This window comes from Pongo pygmaeus, chromosome 3 (assembly GCF_028885625.2).
Source record: "Pongo pygmaeus isolate AG05252 chromosome 3, NHGRI_mPonPyg2-v2.0_pri, whole genome shotgun sequence".
Classification (NCBI taxonomy): domain Eukaryota; kingdom Metazoa; phylum Chordata; class Mammalia; order Primates; family Hominidae; genus Pongo; species Pongo pygmaeus.
The window spans coordinates 119,513,858-119,532,409 of NC_072376.2; positions in this window are offsets into that span (position 1 = coordinate 119,513,858).

Sequence of the window (18,552 nt, forward strand, 5' to 3'; positions counted from 1 at the left end):
TCTAGGCATTTGTAGGTATACAATCACATCATCTGTAAAAAGAGTTTTCTTCTTCTCTTCCTATTTGGATGCCTTTTATTTTTTCTCTTGCCTGATTGCCCTGGCAAAGACTTCCAGTACATGTTGCATACGAGTCATGAGAGTGGGCATCCTTGTCTTGTTCCAGTTCTCAATGAGAATGCTTCCAACTTTTACTCATTCAGTATGATGTTGGATATAGGTTTGTAATAGCATAGATTATTCTTATTATTTTGAGTTATGTTCCCTTGATGCTTAGCTCGTTGAGGGTTTTTCTCAAGAAGGAATGTTGGATTTTATTGAAAGCTTTTCTCATCTATTGATATAACCATATAGTTTTAAATTGTGTTTATGTGGTGAATCACGTTTATTGATTCACATATGTTGAGACAACTTTGTATCCAAGGAATAAAGCCTACTTAATCATAGTGAATTAACTTTATGGTGTGTTGCTGGATTCAATTTGCTAGAATTTTGCTGAGAATTTTTATGTCTATGTTAATCAGAGATACCAGCCTGAAATTTTCTTTTTTTGTGTCTGTGCCAGGTTTTGGTATCAGGGTAATGCTGGCTTCATCGAATGAGTTAGGGAGAAGTCTCTGCTCAATTTTTTGAAATGGTTTTAATAGAATTGGGACCAGGTCTTCTCTGTATGTCTAGTAGAATTTGGTTGTGAATCCATCTGGTCCAGGGATCTTTTTGTTTGGTAGTTTTCTTTTATTACTGATTCCATTTTGGAACTTGATATTGGTCTATTCAGGGTTCCAATTTCTTCCTGATTCAATCTTTGGAGGCTTTGAGTTTCCAAAACTTATTCATTTCCTTTAGATTTTCCAGTTTATGTGCATAGAAGTGTTCATAATAGCCTCCGAGGATCATTTGTATTTCTGTGGGAATGGTTGTAATGTTACTTTTTCTTTCTGGTTGTGCTTATTTGGATCTTCTCTGTTTTTTCTTTGTTAATCTAGCTAGTGAATTATCTATCTTATTTATCCTTACATAGAAGTAACTTCTGGTTTCATTTATCTTTGTATGGACTTTGGGTCTCAATTTCTTTCAACTTTATTTATTTATTTTATTCTGCTAGCTTTGGGGTTAGTTTGTTCTTGTTTTTCTAGTTTGTCTAAGTGTGATATAAGATTGCTAATTTGAGACATTTCTCACTTTTTGAGGTAAGCATTTAGCACTATAAACTTTTCTCTTAGCACATTTTCACTACATCTCAGAGATTTTGGTATGTTGTATCTCTGCTTTCTTTAATTTCAAGAATCTTTTGATTTTTGCCTTAATTTCATTGCTTACCCAAAAATCAGTCAGGAATAAGTTGTTTAATTGTGTGATTTGGGGAGATCTTGGTATTGATTTCTGTTTTTATTCCATAGTGATCTGAGAGTATGATTGGTATTAGCTGAACTTTTTATCCAGGAATGTGGTTGATCTTGAAGTATGTTTTTTGTGCAGATGAGAAGAATGTATATTCTGTGGTTGATGGGTGGAGTATTCTGTAGATATCTATCAGGTCCAATTTGTCTAGTGTCAAAGTTTAGTCCCAAATTTCTTTGTTAGTTTTCTACCTCAGTAATGTGTGATGCTTTCAGTGGAGTTTTCAATTCCCCTAGTATTACTGAAAACCACAGGATACCTAGTGGGAGAGGTAAAACGGCAGGACCCAGTCTTCTAGAGGAGGCAAAATTAAAATATGATCAATCACCAGATGAACTATGCCATAATTATAGCATTTTTTTGTTTTTAATTTCCTATTTTGTTAGGAAAATAGTAATATTACAATTATAGAGAAAACAGACCTACTTTTTATGTAGTTGATTTTATATGTCACTTATGATCTGTCTCATTTACAACCCTTATTACATGTTTCCCTTCTTGAGAGTGGAGATGGAGCTTCAGTGCCTTCAAACATAACACTGATCTTCACCCTGCAATTATGATGATAAACATTTCATGTGGGAAAGATGAAATGGAGCAGAAAAAATATCTGCTATAGTTTCTATGAAAACAGTTTTATAGACTTTTGTTTTTTTATAATGAGTAGTTTCCCAGCCTTGGGCCAACCATTCTTATATTGTGGAATTCCCCAATGTATAAGAGGTGGGAGGCATATTCCTACCCCTCCCCTCTCCACACACCCCCTCCCCAAACAGCAGAGGTGAAATCATTATGTCCTACCAAGGAAGCAGCCAGTCCACAATGACAGCTTCAGCAATGGTACTCTATTCCTAAAGAGTTTGAAACTTGAATAAGCACTAGAAAGACAACTGAAAGTTGAGATTTGATTTGTGGCTGTTAGGTCTGTGGTCAGTGGTTAGGTTTCCAAAGAGTAAGGACACCTTACTGTTTTTGACTAGATTATTTTTGCTGCAAAGCCTCATTTGAATTCATCTTGTTTGCTTAGCCTGATTTTCTGGTCTTCATATAGATTCTAGGATCTACTTAATTTCCTTACAGTAAATTGCTTTTCCCCTCATATAGTAGGTTTCTATTGCTTGTAGCTAACAACCCTAACTTACACTGATATTATTGTTTAATCCTTGTTCTGTGGTGGGCAGGTCTATACAGACCTACCCCAAAGTAGGAGGAAGCTGAGATACCAAAGAAGGAGGCTGACATATCCAGTTTCTTAGAAAGAAACATTTAATAGGGACTTATGAATAGAAGCCATGTCTGTTTCTTAGGGGCCAGTGAAACAAGATGATGGACCCTTCATCTATTACCTATGCAAATCTAGGGCTTATATATTATAGGAAAAGTATATATGTGATTCAGAAGGTATGCAGAGGCCAATTGAAGTAGGATAACATCAAGGTTTTTTTGACCTAAGGAAAAGATTTATGCTATGTACATATACTCTTATACAAAGAACAATAGATAATATAGAAATCTTAAAGATATTCCTGCAACTGGGGTTAACTGGAAATCAGCATGGCAGATTAGCATCCAAGATGGAATTACTTTAGCCTCCATAATCTTTGTCATTATTTATTGACAGGATGCAAATATTACACTTCTCTAAATAAATCCTTAAAGTTTTATACATATGAGAGGCATGTATAGGGTGCTAAAAATTATTTAGGAAGAGGCTTTTTGGCCTCTTATCCTTTGAGCCAATCAACCCAGATAGTGCAGCTGCATTATCATTGACCATTACTTTAGTAATTCAGAATCATATCATTTTTTCAGAAATGTTATATGAAAATATGAAATGAATTTATCTTCACAAGGCAATGTTGAAACATTTATATGGCATTACAATATTGAATGTCATAATATTTAAAATATATTTTGTGCATGAATTTATAGGTATTTTCTCATTTCAATTTTCATTAATAATACAGTTCTCTCAGTTGTTAATGCAAGACTGTTATTGCTAAACAATGTGCTAGTTAATATAGAGCCCAGGCCATTGGGTTGACTACAGTGAATTTTATCTTATTAATGGAATCCCTTAAGAGCAAAAGAAAGGAAATAATTGGTAACAGCTTTGGGTATGTACCCAAAGACATAACTTTTCAGAAACATTTTCTTCAATTAAAATACAGCATTAACAAAATGAAGTAGAGAAAGCTAAAATTTAGTGGAAACCAATTTTCTTTTGAAATTGAGTAGAAGTGCAGCTAAGGAATGTTTAGTCACAATCAACTTGGTTAAAATGTGCTGACAGGATATACTTTAAATTTCTTAAAAATGTATTTTAGCCCTGAAAACTTCAAAACCTATTTAAAAATATATTCATAATATTTGGTCTCAGGGATTTTGATAAAAGTACATCTTAATAGGCATTGTTTGGAGGTAGGGAGTGGTCTGGAGATCGAGTGGAGAGCAGCTGGTGTCTACCCACTGACCCCCTGACCTTTAATAACCTTAGATATGTTACTTGACCTCTCAGGGCTTCAGTTTCCACATCAACAACTGGAGATAATTTTAGTACCTACCCATAGGATTTAGTACCTACCCAAAGAAAAAAAAATATTCTTTCAAAATTGAGTAGAAGTGCAGCTAAGGAAAGTTTAGTCACAATCAACTTGGTTAAAATGTGCTGACAGGACATACTGTAAATTTCTTAATAGTGTATTTTAGCCCTGAAAACTTCAAAACCTCAAAACCTATTTAAAAATATATTCATAATATTTGGTCTCAGGGATTTTGATAAAAGTACATCTTAATAGGCATTGTTTGGAGGTAGGGAGTGGTCTGGAGATCCAGTGGAGAGCAGCTGGTGTCTACCCACTGACCCCCTGAGCTTTAATAACCTTAAATATGTTACTTGACCTCTCAGTGCTTCAGTTTCCACATCAACAACTGGGGATGATTTTAGTACCTACTCATAGGATTGTTGTAAATGTAATCACATGAATACTGATAAAGCTTGGTATGTAATAAGTGCTTTTAAGTAGTAGTGTCCATGGACTTGAAAATATACTATGCCAAATTTAACTGTCTATGTAGATTTTTAGATAATCTGTATTTATTTCAACATTCTATAAAGTCTTTTATCCCTGTTCTTTCTTATCTTATTTCTTTTTTAAGCATTTCATTCCTTATATTCTCCTATATATTATGAACAAAGATTGTTATATTAACAACATTTTTTTTCAATTGCATAGAAAATTTTCTTTGTTAAAATAAACCAGCAAACTCTGGGAGAGAAAAATTCAAATGATTTTCTTTATCAAGGTTTTCTGTATCATTCTTCGTAGTTTCATCTGTGTCTGAGATTTAGGCAGGAATTAAAATGATTTTATTGAGTACATCTTGTAGAAGATGTTGAAAAATAATGCTTTTACTATTCATAAAGAGAGTGTAATATATTAAACATTAAAACGTTAATAAAGAATGAAATGAAAACAATTACAACATTTGCATGAGTTGAGAATGTTCATATTGTCCTGACAAATCATATTTTTCCCCATAAAGACTAGGAATGGGAATATGTGAACAGAAATGACAAATTTTACCCAATTGTTGAAAAGTTAATGTTCTGTTTCTCGTCTCTTTCTCACTCTTCAAGTGAAAGCGTTTGGGCAAACAGGGATGTGTTTGTACCTAAGAACTATTTATCATCAGTCTTAATTTCTGGTATGTAATTTTCTCTGGGAATGTCACCAAAACAGAAATTTCTTCTATTGGCTCTATTTGAAGATTCATTTAGCACAGCAAAATTAATTGTGGTTTTTGCACTTATTAATCACCAGCTTTTCCCATACTGGATCACAGGATACGAGTGGGGGAAAGGGGAGTTCTATTAATCAATAGAGAACAATGTGAAATAAAGGAAGAGTTCAGGAGAGAAGATTACTGGTTAAATCTTATCTGTTGACTTAGGTGACCAAGGTTAAACATATACACATATGTGTGGACACATACACATGAAGCAGCCTTGGATTGTTAATGGGTTATCCACATTGCAGAAATTCACAAACACAGAAGATTCCTTCATTTCTGGCTTGGCTTTGTTTACACAATTGTAGCTGTGGACACTTCAAGGTTCTGTGAGCTCTCCTACTAGTTTACAACCTTACAAGGCTGTTTTTCTAACAGCAGAACATTGGCAATAAATGTCTATTAGTCAAAATCACTGCGGCAGTTTTATAAGGCCTATGAGTGCATATTTCCCAGTCTGCTTCTCTTTAAATTACCAAGAATGCAAAAATAACCAATAGTTTGACCTCTTAAATCACAAATTGGATAGGCTCACCATTAAAGTATATTGTAAATGTGTTTCCCATTATTTAGCTCATTTAGCATGTTCAACAGCAGGCATTCAAATGTTTTAAGGGGTTTTTTCGTTTTCTTTTTTTTTTTTACTTCACAGAACGCATTAAATTATTTTTCAAGCCATCAAGGGATAATTAAAAAACTAGAATATAAATGGAATGTTGCTAATAGATCATCATTAACCATCTGCATGAAAGAGAAAGAATATAAATGTGCAATAGGCTCAGAAATTATTGGTTTCACATTAAGCATTTTGATAGTCTTCATTATAGAAATTTAACATAACTTTTTTAATTTAGGAAATTATATGAGGAGATCATATACAGAGAGTGAAAAAGAAGTAACTGGAATTAAAGTTTACAATGTAAAATTATTACCCTCCAGATAGAAGAAATGATCGGTAGTAAATGATGAAACAAAATATTTCAAATCCAACATAAACTTTAAGTATATCCACTTTTCATATTAATATTAGAATATGACATTCTGATTAGTCAAAGTGGGCATATCTGCCTAAATTTTTTTTCTTCCCTAAAGTGGGTTGATGCATTTTATCTTCAATTGTTTTCCTGAAACATATTTTTAAGGCTTAAAGAAATGTTTACCTTTTAAAAAGCAGTAGTAATTTTTGTATATGCTTTGGATTCTCTCTGGCATAGCTGTACATAATAAAATGCCATAAAAAGTGTAGAATAAAGCATCTGGTGTCTGAGTTACAAGGTCTTATCACTAAACAGTGTGTTTCTGTTAAATCTTTGACAGGTATTTTACACAGATCACAAAGTTGGAGTGACCTGTCACAAATAATTACTATTTACTGGAGTTCATAGGTGTGTTGAGTAGCTGAAAAGATGACCTGGCAGAATAACATCAATTCAAATATCCTCATTTCACAAAATTTGGATCTGGTCTACATTCAAACATTTCACTCAAATATTATGATGTGACTTTAGAGGAAGGGGAACTCAAGTAGTGGTCTATTTAGTCTCAGCGTGCAAAAAATATAAAGATTACTTATATCAATTCTCTCACCTATAATTCACTTGTTCTATAACATGTTTTTAATGTATTATAGATTATACTTATTATTAAGATATACACTTGTTATTATATATTATACTTATTAAGGTAATAACAAGTGAGGAGGATATACTTGTTTATTACAACTTACGAAACAAACATTCTTTAATTTTAAACACAGAAGAGCTTTATTTTTATGTAGCAATTTCTGAATCATTCAAGGATTTCTTCAAGTATAAGCTAATCTATTTTCCTGGGTTTTTGCATATCCCAGCACAATTTCCTCAGATTATGCTCTTCTATGCAAGATCTTTCCAACATACACCATTCTTTTCAACATTTTTGTATTGCCTTAAAAATAATACTAGTGCAGGGAGACGATCTATTTACTGTATGTATAGATTATATTTGGGAGACAAGTACTATGTTCATATAAAACATTAATATTAAAAGATTCAATTCTAAACTTAAAGTAAGGAAGCCTTTTCCCCTTACTTTTCATCTTGGGAAATGTGAAGTGGTTTACAATAAGCCAAAGGAAATGAAAGTGTTGATGAGAGAGACAGGCATGCAGGTGACTGATAACAGCCAAGGTTGCCTGCAGGTTATTGATGAGCCACACATAGTGCAGCAAACCTGTATTTTATTTCACAAACCATGACATAAAGGTGTAAATGTGTTCCATTAAAATCATATTCCAAATGTGTTTCATTAAAACAAGATTTTGCAAGTTATCTAGATGTTGTGTAAGTACTTGTAGATAGAATATTGGTATATGTAAACTTTCTCGATGAACAGGTAAAAGTTGAGGGTATTTTCTTAAATTGGGTATTTGTCATTTGCACAGAGCTTCTCCTTTTAAAGAGTAATAAAGGTGGCTAAAGATCTCAAACAATAAAATTATGGTAACCATCACTGACTAAATAACTTACTTCAGCCAAAAGAAGACTTAAAGAAAAGCAGTGAATTTAGCAGCTCTCAACTATGCAATCCTATTTGTGTTACATCAAAAACAAAAGCATGAATGTGAACAAGAGCAGGACAGTGTGGCAGTTAATGGAATGGTATTCTTATGACAAAGAGAAAGTACTGATTCTTTGTTTTAAAATAAAGTGTTCTGTTGCTTTGATAGCAAAAGAACCCTGCTATCATATTAAAGTAATTTTTATCTAAGATGTACATGTACATAATAACACTTTCCTACTTCTGTCTCCCCCTCCCTCACCCTATTTCTCTTTCCCTCCTTCTTGCTATCTCATTCCTCCCCATATCTTAAATACATAGTGTGGTTGTAGTTATGTAAGAAGCACTTTTTTAGTTTTCTTAGTACATATAAAATGCATATTACTTTCACTCCCTTCCCAACACATATACACACTTTCCCTTAATTAAGTGAATTTTAGTTATTAGGGCAAACAAATAACCTACTAGAGTTCTAAAGATTTCCCAATACTAATGTACAGTCTGGTTTAGGATAAATGAAAACAAGTTGGAAAAAAATATCTATACGGTTTTTTTGGTATTATTAGCTGTATAGAAACTCTTGATGAATTACTACCTGATCTAGTTATTTTGTAGTGCCAATGTACTCTTTAATTAAATTAGAAGGTAACAACTAGTTTAATCTTTTTATGGAACATTGTAGCTTATTTCTTTCATATTTTTGTTTCCAAATCTTAAAATTAAAATACCATGAGCATTACACTTCAAAGTCAATACTTTAATTAGAGATTATCCTAACCACAAGTATGTTTAATCCTAAAGTGATTACTGTATTTCCATTCCTGAAACTTTAAAAATCACATTTGAAGATATAAAGCCTGGTGATAATGATTAGACACTAGGACTTTGAACTGTTCGTTTCACAATGAACAAGAAAGAAGACTATAAGAAATTACTTAACCACTTAATGACTCAGTTTTTTTTCCATTATAAAATGGAAAACATAATACCTACCTTATTGTATTTTGATAAAACTCAAATGGGCATATAACGGAGTAAGCAATATAAAGCACTTAAGGTAATTAACAATGGAGTTAGTGTTGTGGGAAGATGTGTGGAGAAGTGAGGGACAGGTTTGTGAGCAGAAAAAGAAAGGCTGATGCAAGTCTATTCACTAGAATATATATCTTGGAACTACAGCCGAGTTGCTTCACCTGCTGTCTCTGCTCAGATCGGTGTAATTCATAAATCATGTAATTGAGCACCAAGGTTACCTCTCTTGTACTAGTGACTAACATCCCTACAGGGAGGACATCAAGAGAGGGGTAAATATGGAGGCTCTACTGACGGTACATGTGTGAATTGGTTCATTGCTCAGATTGTTCTCCTGGTCCTAATTATCTATAAAAGGATCAAGCTTCTGATGTAGAATACAAACATGATCATCAACAATTAAAACTGTCAGTGCATAATCAATGGGTATTTCATTGTTGATATGGTACTTGTCCATCTTGCCTGCTTCGGGGTTATTGTTGTTGAGTAGAGGCATGGAGGATGTGATCCTGGAAGTTCCTATAGGCATCTCACATTTCCACAGGGAGAAAATTAGTTAAAATTTCAAAAGCAATTGCTTTTGTGGGTCCATAAACAAATAAAAAACACAAAACATGTCCTAAATCAGGAAATAAGCATTCTATGTCCTAATTTGACACCCAGTTTCTTATGTACAGGTCAATATATCTGAGCCTCAGTTTTTCAAACATAAACTCAAAATTATGGATTTGCTTATCTTTAAGGTCTTGTCTAGGTCCCCAATTACAGCAAAATTTAGCTGTGGCACAAGCAAAAAACACCAGTGACTAATCCAAAGCTTATTAACCTATTTATGCCTAGTGTTCCATTATTGGAACACTAAGCTTGTAGGAGTTATATGTATCCTACTGCTCAAGGTCATCGCCAAGGCCTGACTTTTCACAAAAAAAAATTTGCAAACTTTTTGTGACTTTTCACAAAAAAAAATGGCATAAGTGGGTTAATGGCTGGCCTGCTCATCTTTGAATCCCTCTTTTAGAGAAAGAAACTTAGCTTAAGGCAGATAGACTCAGGCCTCTCAATAATATAACATATTGGCAAATATTCTAGTAAAACCATGTTCCCATTTACGTTATGCATTGGAAACAATTTTACCTGCTGGCTGGCACTTTCTCTGAAATTGTTAGACCATACATAGTGAATAAAAATGACACTCAACAACTCAGAGTTTAGTAATAATGCCCATGTTTGCATATTTTTCTGAACTTTTTATCTGGAAAAAATCTGGAAATCTCATGAAAGAGGATTTTCTCTTTGTTGGTTTTTCAAGTACAAAAAACTGCAGTAAAATAAAGTCAATGGAAAACAGCCTTTGGCCGGAGACTTTTCTCAGCTTCCTAATTTTAGTCAGCCCAAAAGCTTGTCTTACACAATTGTGGAAATAGTGACTCTGGTATTAGACTAATCAAGAACTGTAGAAATAATAGAATGAATAAAATCAGTTATGAAGTGTTTTTGAACTTTCATGTAGGTTTGGTTTTCAGTTCATCATGGTGATGAAAACTACAGTATGTTTAGATTTTTTTGTAATCTGATTCATCAATCCTACTAGAATTCAAGTTATCTGTCCCCAAAATGTAACTGTCTTTGCCTTTAAATCTTTCTTCAAAATGTGAGAAGTGTAGAGAATAAATTTCATATAGTTACATATTTCAACATTTAAAATGGAAATGACTTAAAATTTTATACTGCTTAAATGATCTCCGTTATTATAGTTACACACTGGTGTAATCAAATACATTTACGGAAACAAAAAAGCAATGCTTTTCCCTAGGAATTTGGTAAAATATGGTGTAGTCACATTCCCTTTTCTAAAAGAAAAAAAATTAAGGAAATAATAACAGGTGCTAGGCTAGGTAAAAGTCTCTTGTGATTATAGAAATAACAACGAAGGGTTTAAGTGGGGAAAGTCTTAAGTGCTGGAAGTGTTGGAAGAGCAGGCCAAAGATTAGAATTAGAATCCCCATGGGAAAGAAGGAGGTAAACTCTTTACCATAAATCATCTAGATGCTTAATTTGAAATCAAACATGAACCTGAACATGTGTCATATAATCTGGCTAAATACACCTGGGTTTTATTAAGATAGTGTGAGCAAAAGACCACAGTGTTTTAGAAAAGCTTGAGTAGATCCTCTGCTGAAGAGAAAAACAAAAGTAATATGTCTTGCCGTTGGAAAACAAAACCCATAACCTCAGTGCACCAACTTCAAGTAATTAATGGACTGATCTTCCAAACATGCATACTACATTTGGAAGTGAGTATAATGTAGAGTTTAACAGGATGTATTTTAGGGTGATATAGTCTCGAGATCAAATCCTGACATCTCCACCACTAGCCGTATGGCTTTATGCAGATTGCTTAACCTCTCATCATTTCAGTATCTTCATCTGTATGATGAGCACTGTTATAGTTCAATGTTATAGGATTGTTGTTTAAAATAAACACAATGTGTATAAAATTCTTAGTATAGTGCTGGGCACAAAATAGAGCCTTAATAAAGAATGATTGCTTTTATTTTTATTATAAATTGAGTGTTAATTTTTATTATAAATTGAGTCTGCCATTCAGAACCTTTTAATTCATGAACAATTAAGTTCACAGAAACAGAACCATAGCTGTTCTTAATGACATTTGACACATCCTACCAACTACAGCCCTATAACTCTTTAAGAAGTTTCCATGGTACCTTTTGTTAAATTACTTCGTTATCCTTTTGTCCTAATAAAAAATTACAAGTAACTCAAATATGACCTTTGTCCACATTTACCAACTGGTTATATGTTTACACCATCTGTTCCTCTCCTCTCTTCTCCTTTCCATTCCCTTCCCTTCCTCTCCCCTCCCCTACCCTCCCTCTTCCCTCTTTCCTCATGTATGCACACACATTTCTATTTATTCCAAAACATTTGGAAGTTGGAGACATAGTGCTGTTTTACATTAAATTCTCCAGTGTATATGTCCCCCAAACAAGGGAATTCCTTTAAATAACTTCAGTATAGTCATCAAAATCAGGAAATGTAACATAGTGATACAGTATACAATCCAATCCACTGTCCACATGCCAATCTGATGAATTGTTTCATTGACATTTTTATAGCTATTTATTCCCCAGTCCAGTACCCAATCCAGGATCTTGCATTATATTTTGTTTTCATGTCTCTTTAGTCTTTTTAACTTGGAACAGCCCTGCAGCTTTTTTTTTTTCTCTTGACCTTGAATTCTTTGAAAGTACAGGCCTGTTATTTTATAAAATAAAAATATGTGTTATTTTCTTGTTTTCTCATGATTAGATTTAGCTTGTGGGTATTTTGGCAGGAATGGCACTGAAATAATGTTATATCCTTCTCAGTACATCTTATTAGGGGCCACATTATATTAGCTTTTCACAGTATTGTTAATAATTAAGATGAAGTTTTTCACAGTATTGACTTGGTTAAGATGAAGTTTTTCAAGGTCTTAATTGTAATTGATGGAGGGATACGTCGATGCATAAAATATTAACAAAACTCTAGTCAGGCTCCTCTAAGCCCACTAGACCTCAACCTTGGCATTATCCTTATCAGTCCTGCATCATCCAATTATAGCAAGAATCCAGTTACATCAGTTTAGGAAGAATCCCCTTCATGCCCTTATCTGATCACCCTAGGAATCAGATCAAAGTCCTCAATTTCCGCCATCCCCCAGGTGATACCTGATCACCCTGGCTTGACTTCAGCAAAAATCTCATTAGGTCCAGATAACTAGAATCCCTACCACTACCACCCCTGATGTTTCCTCTCAGTAATTTTCCATCCACTGACCATCACCCTGTTCCTCAGTTATAAATCCTCACTTGTCCATGTTTTGCTTAGAGTTGAGCCCAGTTCTTTACCTAGGTCTTTTATCCTATCCTAATAGTTCCTAAATACAATTTGTTTTTACCACTTTAACTACTGTCCAGCTCTGGTTTTCTTTAACAATATGTTAATAATATATTTTGCATCCTTATAACTTGAGTTTATTTTTGAGTGTTTAATGAAGGTTGTATTTCTTCAGAGGCCAAATCCTCGACCTAACTCTGGAACATGATGGTAAAAGACTAAGTCCAGGTAACAGGGAGTTACTGAATAGATTAACTGCCTTGGCAAAGGTATCCTATTGTGATCTTAAAGTCATGTGTTCTTCATTCAAATTTCCCACCTGTGCTTTTTCATTCATTAATGGGGAAGAAATTTAACCAGATATAGCAATTACAACTGGGAACCCTGAAAAAATGGTGGGAAATTTCTTTCCCTGAGGCCGAATTGCCATTTGGAAGAAGTTCTATTATAATAACAACGTTATTCCTTTCTACCCTCCTTATTTACTCTTCCTATGGAAGTAGGAGTGAATTCCAGTTAGCAAGTTTGAAAAGAGAAATTGGGAATTCTCCTGCCTTTTACCTCTTTTTGAGAGCAAGCTGCTAACATGAGCCAGACATTCTCCTCTGCAACTTGGTGCTATAAGTTTTACAAGGGCAGACTCCAATCCAATATAGAAAGACCTGTGCTTGTTTAGAACTGTGACAGAAAAGATAAGTTCAATTCTGGGATACAGTTCTAAAAAGCCCTTTATTGTTATGTTGTAAAAAGCCCTTTGTTGCTACACACCTATACCACATTCTCCAAATCATATTTATTAGCAATAACATATTCTTATAATTTATTTTGGGCTAGGGATAGAAAAATGACATATAGAACAGAATAGAACATACATACATAAGTGGAAGTGACTTCCTATGGTTATGGTTTGGATGTGTCCCCCTAAGGGAGGAGACCACCCCTCATATTGTCTTATGCCCAATTTCTGCCTCCAAAGAAAAGAGAAGTAAAAACTAAAAGGCAGAAATGAAATTCACAGGCAGATAGCCCAGCACCGCACACTGGGCCTGGTAGTTAAAAATCAACCCTTGACCTATCTGCTTGTGTTATCCGTAGATTTCAGACATTGTATGGAAAAGCATCACGAAAATCCCTCTCCTGTTCTGTTCCATTCTGATTACTGGTGCATGCAGCCCCCGGTCATGGTCACGTACCCCCTGCTTGCTCAATCGATTACGACTCTCTCACGTGGAACCCCTTAGAGTTGTAAGCCCTTAAAAGGGACAGGAACTGCTCACTCAGGGAGCTCGGTTTTTGGAGACTTGAGTCCACTGATGCTCCCAGCTGAATAAAGCCCTTCCTTCTACAACTCAGTGTCTGAGGGGTTCCTGTCTGTGACTCATCCTGCTACACCCCTAAGTATATGCGTTGGAAACTTAATCCCCAGTGCAACAGAATTGAGAGGTGGAACCTTTAGGAGGTGATCAGATTGTGAGGTCTCTGCTCTCATGGATGGATTAATGCCGCTATCAAGGGAATGCATTTTTTATCCTGGGAGTGAGTTTCCTGATAAAAGGATGGGTTTGGTCCCCTCTCATTCTCTTGCTCTCTCTTGCTCTCTTCCCCTTTTGCCTTCTACCACGGGGTGACACAGCAATAGGGAGCTCGCCATATGCAAGGCCCTTAACATTGGACTTTCCAGTCTTCAGAACTATGAGAAATAAATTTCTTTTCTCATAAATTACCCAGCATGTGACATCCTGTTATAGCAACACAAAACAAACGAAGACATGATCCCAGGATCTTGTCTTAGTTTGAAAGCAGGAAGAAACCCACACACATATGAATACTTCCTTTGTGACATGGCTAGTGATAGAAAAATTGGTTGTAATATGGGAGATAATAAAATTAGATCCTTAGCTCACACCATATACAAAAATAAATTCCACATTCATCAAAGACTTAATGAAGGCACAACTATTAAACTTTTAGAAGAAAATGTAGGAAGACATCCTTTAGGACCCTGGGGTACATATGGGTTTCTTAAGTCACAGAAGAACAACCTCTAGAAGACTAGCTGATGATTAATGTTTAAAAATACATTAAAATTAAAATATCTGTTCATGAAAAGATACCATATAATGAAAATATGGGCCACATATAGGTAGAAGTAATTTCCAACACATATAATAAATAAATAATTAGAACTTATAATATATAAAAACATAAATAGGAAAAAGATAAATAAGCCAATATAAAAATGAGCCAAATCCTTGCACAAAAAAATTGAGAGAAGAAACACAAATGGGCAATAAACAGTAAAAGATGAACAACCTCATTCATAGTTAGGAAATGCAAACTAAAACCACAATTTAATACCACTTCACCATTTTACACATTCCAATTGTAGAGTAATGGAAACTCAAGTACTATTAATGGGAGTGTAAATTGATGTAACCACTTTGGCAAACAGTGAAGTGATGTCAAAAGTATGCTTGAAAATTCACATACTGTATATTGTAGCAGCTCTACTTCTAGATATATCCCAGAAAAGCTTTTGTACAAACTCAGCAAGAGATACATATAAAAAAATTTTTCTGTTAGTATTGCTAGTAAGAATCCATGTACCATTCAACTTCAGTGAGATACTCTTCACATTGTATTCTATATGATAATCATCTCTTGGATTTGTATGAGCAGTAGTTAGTCATTTACTTATAATAGAAAAATGGCTAACAGCCAAAATGTCTATACACAGTAAAAAGGATATATATGTTTTGTCATATTAATACAGACAGGAAAATAAATATAACTACATAAATCAACATGAATGAATATCAGAAGTGTAATTCATGAAAAATCTTGTTGCAGTATAATTTCATTCATATACATTTGAACTATGCAAAATGACATACCATAGTGTCTAAGGATACAGATGAAACTACAATATGTTACATGCATAGACACTTAGCATTGTTGTGTTCTTGTTTTCTCATATGATGAAACTATAAAAAAACTATAAACTATAAAAATTGATGCTTTCAAAATTGATATAGATATAGTTTTATACTTTTTCCATTAATTGTAGGGTTAATAGTAAGTTTAAAAGAGATAAATTTTATTGTTATTTTAAGTTTCAAACATATGTAATTTTTCAAAATAAATTATAAACTTTTTAGCTCATTTTTTTTCTTAAGCAGCTCATTGAAATGATTTTAAAATCATTTACAGGTATTCTACTAGTTAAATGTTACATGTTTAGGATAGATGCAATCAGATTTTTATTGTTATAGCTTAATCTTTAGCTATTTTATTTAGTGATTTTGCATTAGATAGAAGATGTAAATTCAATTCTATTGGTAATTAAATTAAATATAAATGGCAAACACTCCAATAAAAAGCCAGATGGTCAAACTGGATAAAAAAGCAAGGCCTAGCTATTTACACATATACACACACAGACACACACACATGTAAACACACACTGTCTATAGAAGATACATTTTAAATCTAAAAGATATATTAAAAAGATGAAAAAATATATCCCATGGAAACAATTATAAGAAAACCAAAGGACCATATTACTATCATATTTCATAAAAAGAAATAGTACCAGAGATAGAAATATTTCCTAAAAAGTGGATTGAGAAAACAAGAACACAACAATGCTAAGTGTCTATGCATATAACAATTTCACAGTGCATGAAGCATAAATGATACACCAGAAAGGAGAAACAAAAAAATCTGCAATTATGTTCATATTTCTCTCTCAATGAGTAAAGCAGAAAATGAGTAAGAATAAAGTCTTAAAAAAATTATCTACCAATCTGATCTAACTTATATTAATAGAAACTTCACTCAACAACAGCGCATCACTCTTTTTCTCAAGTACACATAGAACATTGATCAAATGTGCTCCAAACTATGCCATTAACAAGTTTCAATAAATTGAAAAGTGTTGAATCATACAGAACATGTTCCCTGACCACAAGGGAATTGTTAGAAATAAATAACAGAAAGATGTCTAAAAATCACCATGTATTAGAAAATTAAGCCAGATTTTGCTCAATAAACCATGGATTAGAGAAAAAAATCTATGGAAAGTATAAGATATTTTGAACTGGCTGAAAATGAAACACAATATATCAAGTCTAGCAAAATGTGTGAAATATAGTTAAATCAATACTTAGAGGAAAATTTATAACTAATCACATATATTAAAAATGATTAGTTACCAAAACTTTCAAATTTAAGAAGCGAAAAAAGAATTAAAATCAGTGTGAGCAGAAAAAAGAAAATAATGAATATAGAATCAGAAATAACTTACACAGAAAATGGATGAACATTACAGATAGACTATCAAGAAAATTGTTAACCCTGTAGCTAAACTGATGAAGAAAAAGGAAAAAAGATATAAATTGTCAATATTAGAAAGGAAAGAGGGGGCAGCACTAAGATCCTACATTAAGAGGATAATAAAGGATAATAAAATAATGTTATAAAAGATTTTATGTTAATGAATTGATCACTTAGATAAAATGGACAAATTTCCTGGAAGACTAACAACATTGACCCCAGGGGAAAAAAAAATCTCGATAGGCCTCTACTATAGAAGTTTGTAACTGAATCCTTCCCACAAAGAAAATTCCAGGCTCAAATGACATTATTACTGAATTCTTGTAATCATTTAAAGAAAAAAATACCACAAAACTTATTCACAGGATAAAGGAACACTTCTCAACTTATTTAATGTGACTGACATAATCCTGACATCAAAACCAAAGACAACATAAGAAAAGAAAACCACAGCCTATATTCTTCACAAATATAGGTGGTACAAATATTTTAAAAATATTAACAAGTTGCATCATTACCAAGTGATGTTTATTCCTGGGATGCAAGGATGGTTTAACAATTGAAAACCAATCAATATATTTTACCATATTCACAGACTAAGAAAACACATACAATCACAATAGATGAAGAGAAAGCATTGGACAAAATTTAACACCCATTCATTATAAAAACTCAGAATAGAGGGACTTTGTGTGGATATAGGTCATCAAGAAAACATCTACAGCTAATAGTAAGTGGCTTTGATTTCCTCAGAGAATGTTACCGTAGTAGAAGATCAACACTGGATTATTTTGCTGGCAGATTGAACATTAAATAGTTGGATGGCTAAACGCCTTGATGAGATATTGGGCATTGAATAGTCCAGCTAAATGCTATAGGCCTAAAAGCTCATGCTTTTTGGCCGATGAAATTCATCCATCTCTGCCAGTATGGTTACTCTCAGGTCGTGATCTCATTGTAGGAGCGGTAGGGTGGCTAAGGATAGAGTGTGACTGACATCTACTGGTCAAGTCATTCTGTGAACTTGATGGTTTCATTCACTTCTGTAGGGACAATCTCTAATGGGCGTTAAACTGCCAAACCGAAATCATCACACTTTGTTCTTTTTCCCGTAGCTACATGCCTCTGTCCTGAACATCTTCATGTCTCATTATTCAGTTGTTCTCCTTTTATCTTTTCAGAACCCTTAGACAATTATACAAGCCATTTGCCATTGCCTATTTACTCTTGTAAAGACAGTCTTCACATTGCACATGATATATCATATCATATATATATTCCAATATACCACAATTTCTTATTATCAGTATTCACATATCATAATAGCCATGTAAGTAGGAACATGCAAGCCTGTCTTAATAATTAATAAGGGAGATTACAATTGTTCAATGACCTTTGAAAATATTTTTAAAAACCATAAAAACCCTTACTGATAGTTAGAAATATAGAAATAAATAAAATATCATAGCACTAACATATATAATAATATATTAAATATATATTATATATTAAATATATATATTTAAGTAACAGCACACTATTATTTAAAATATT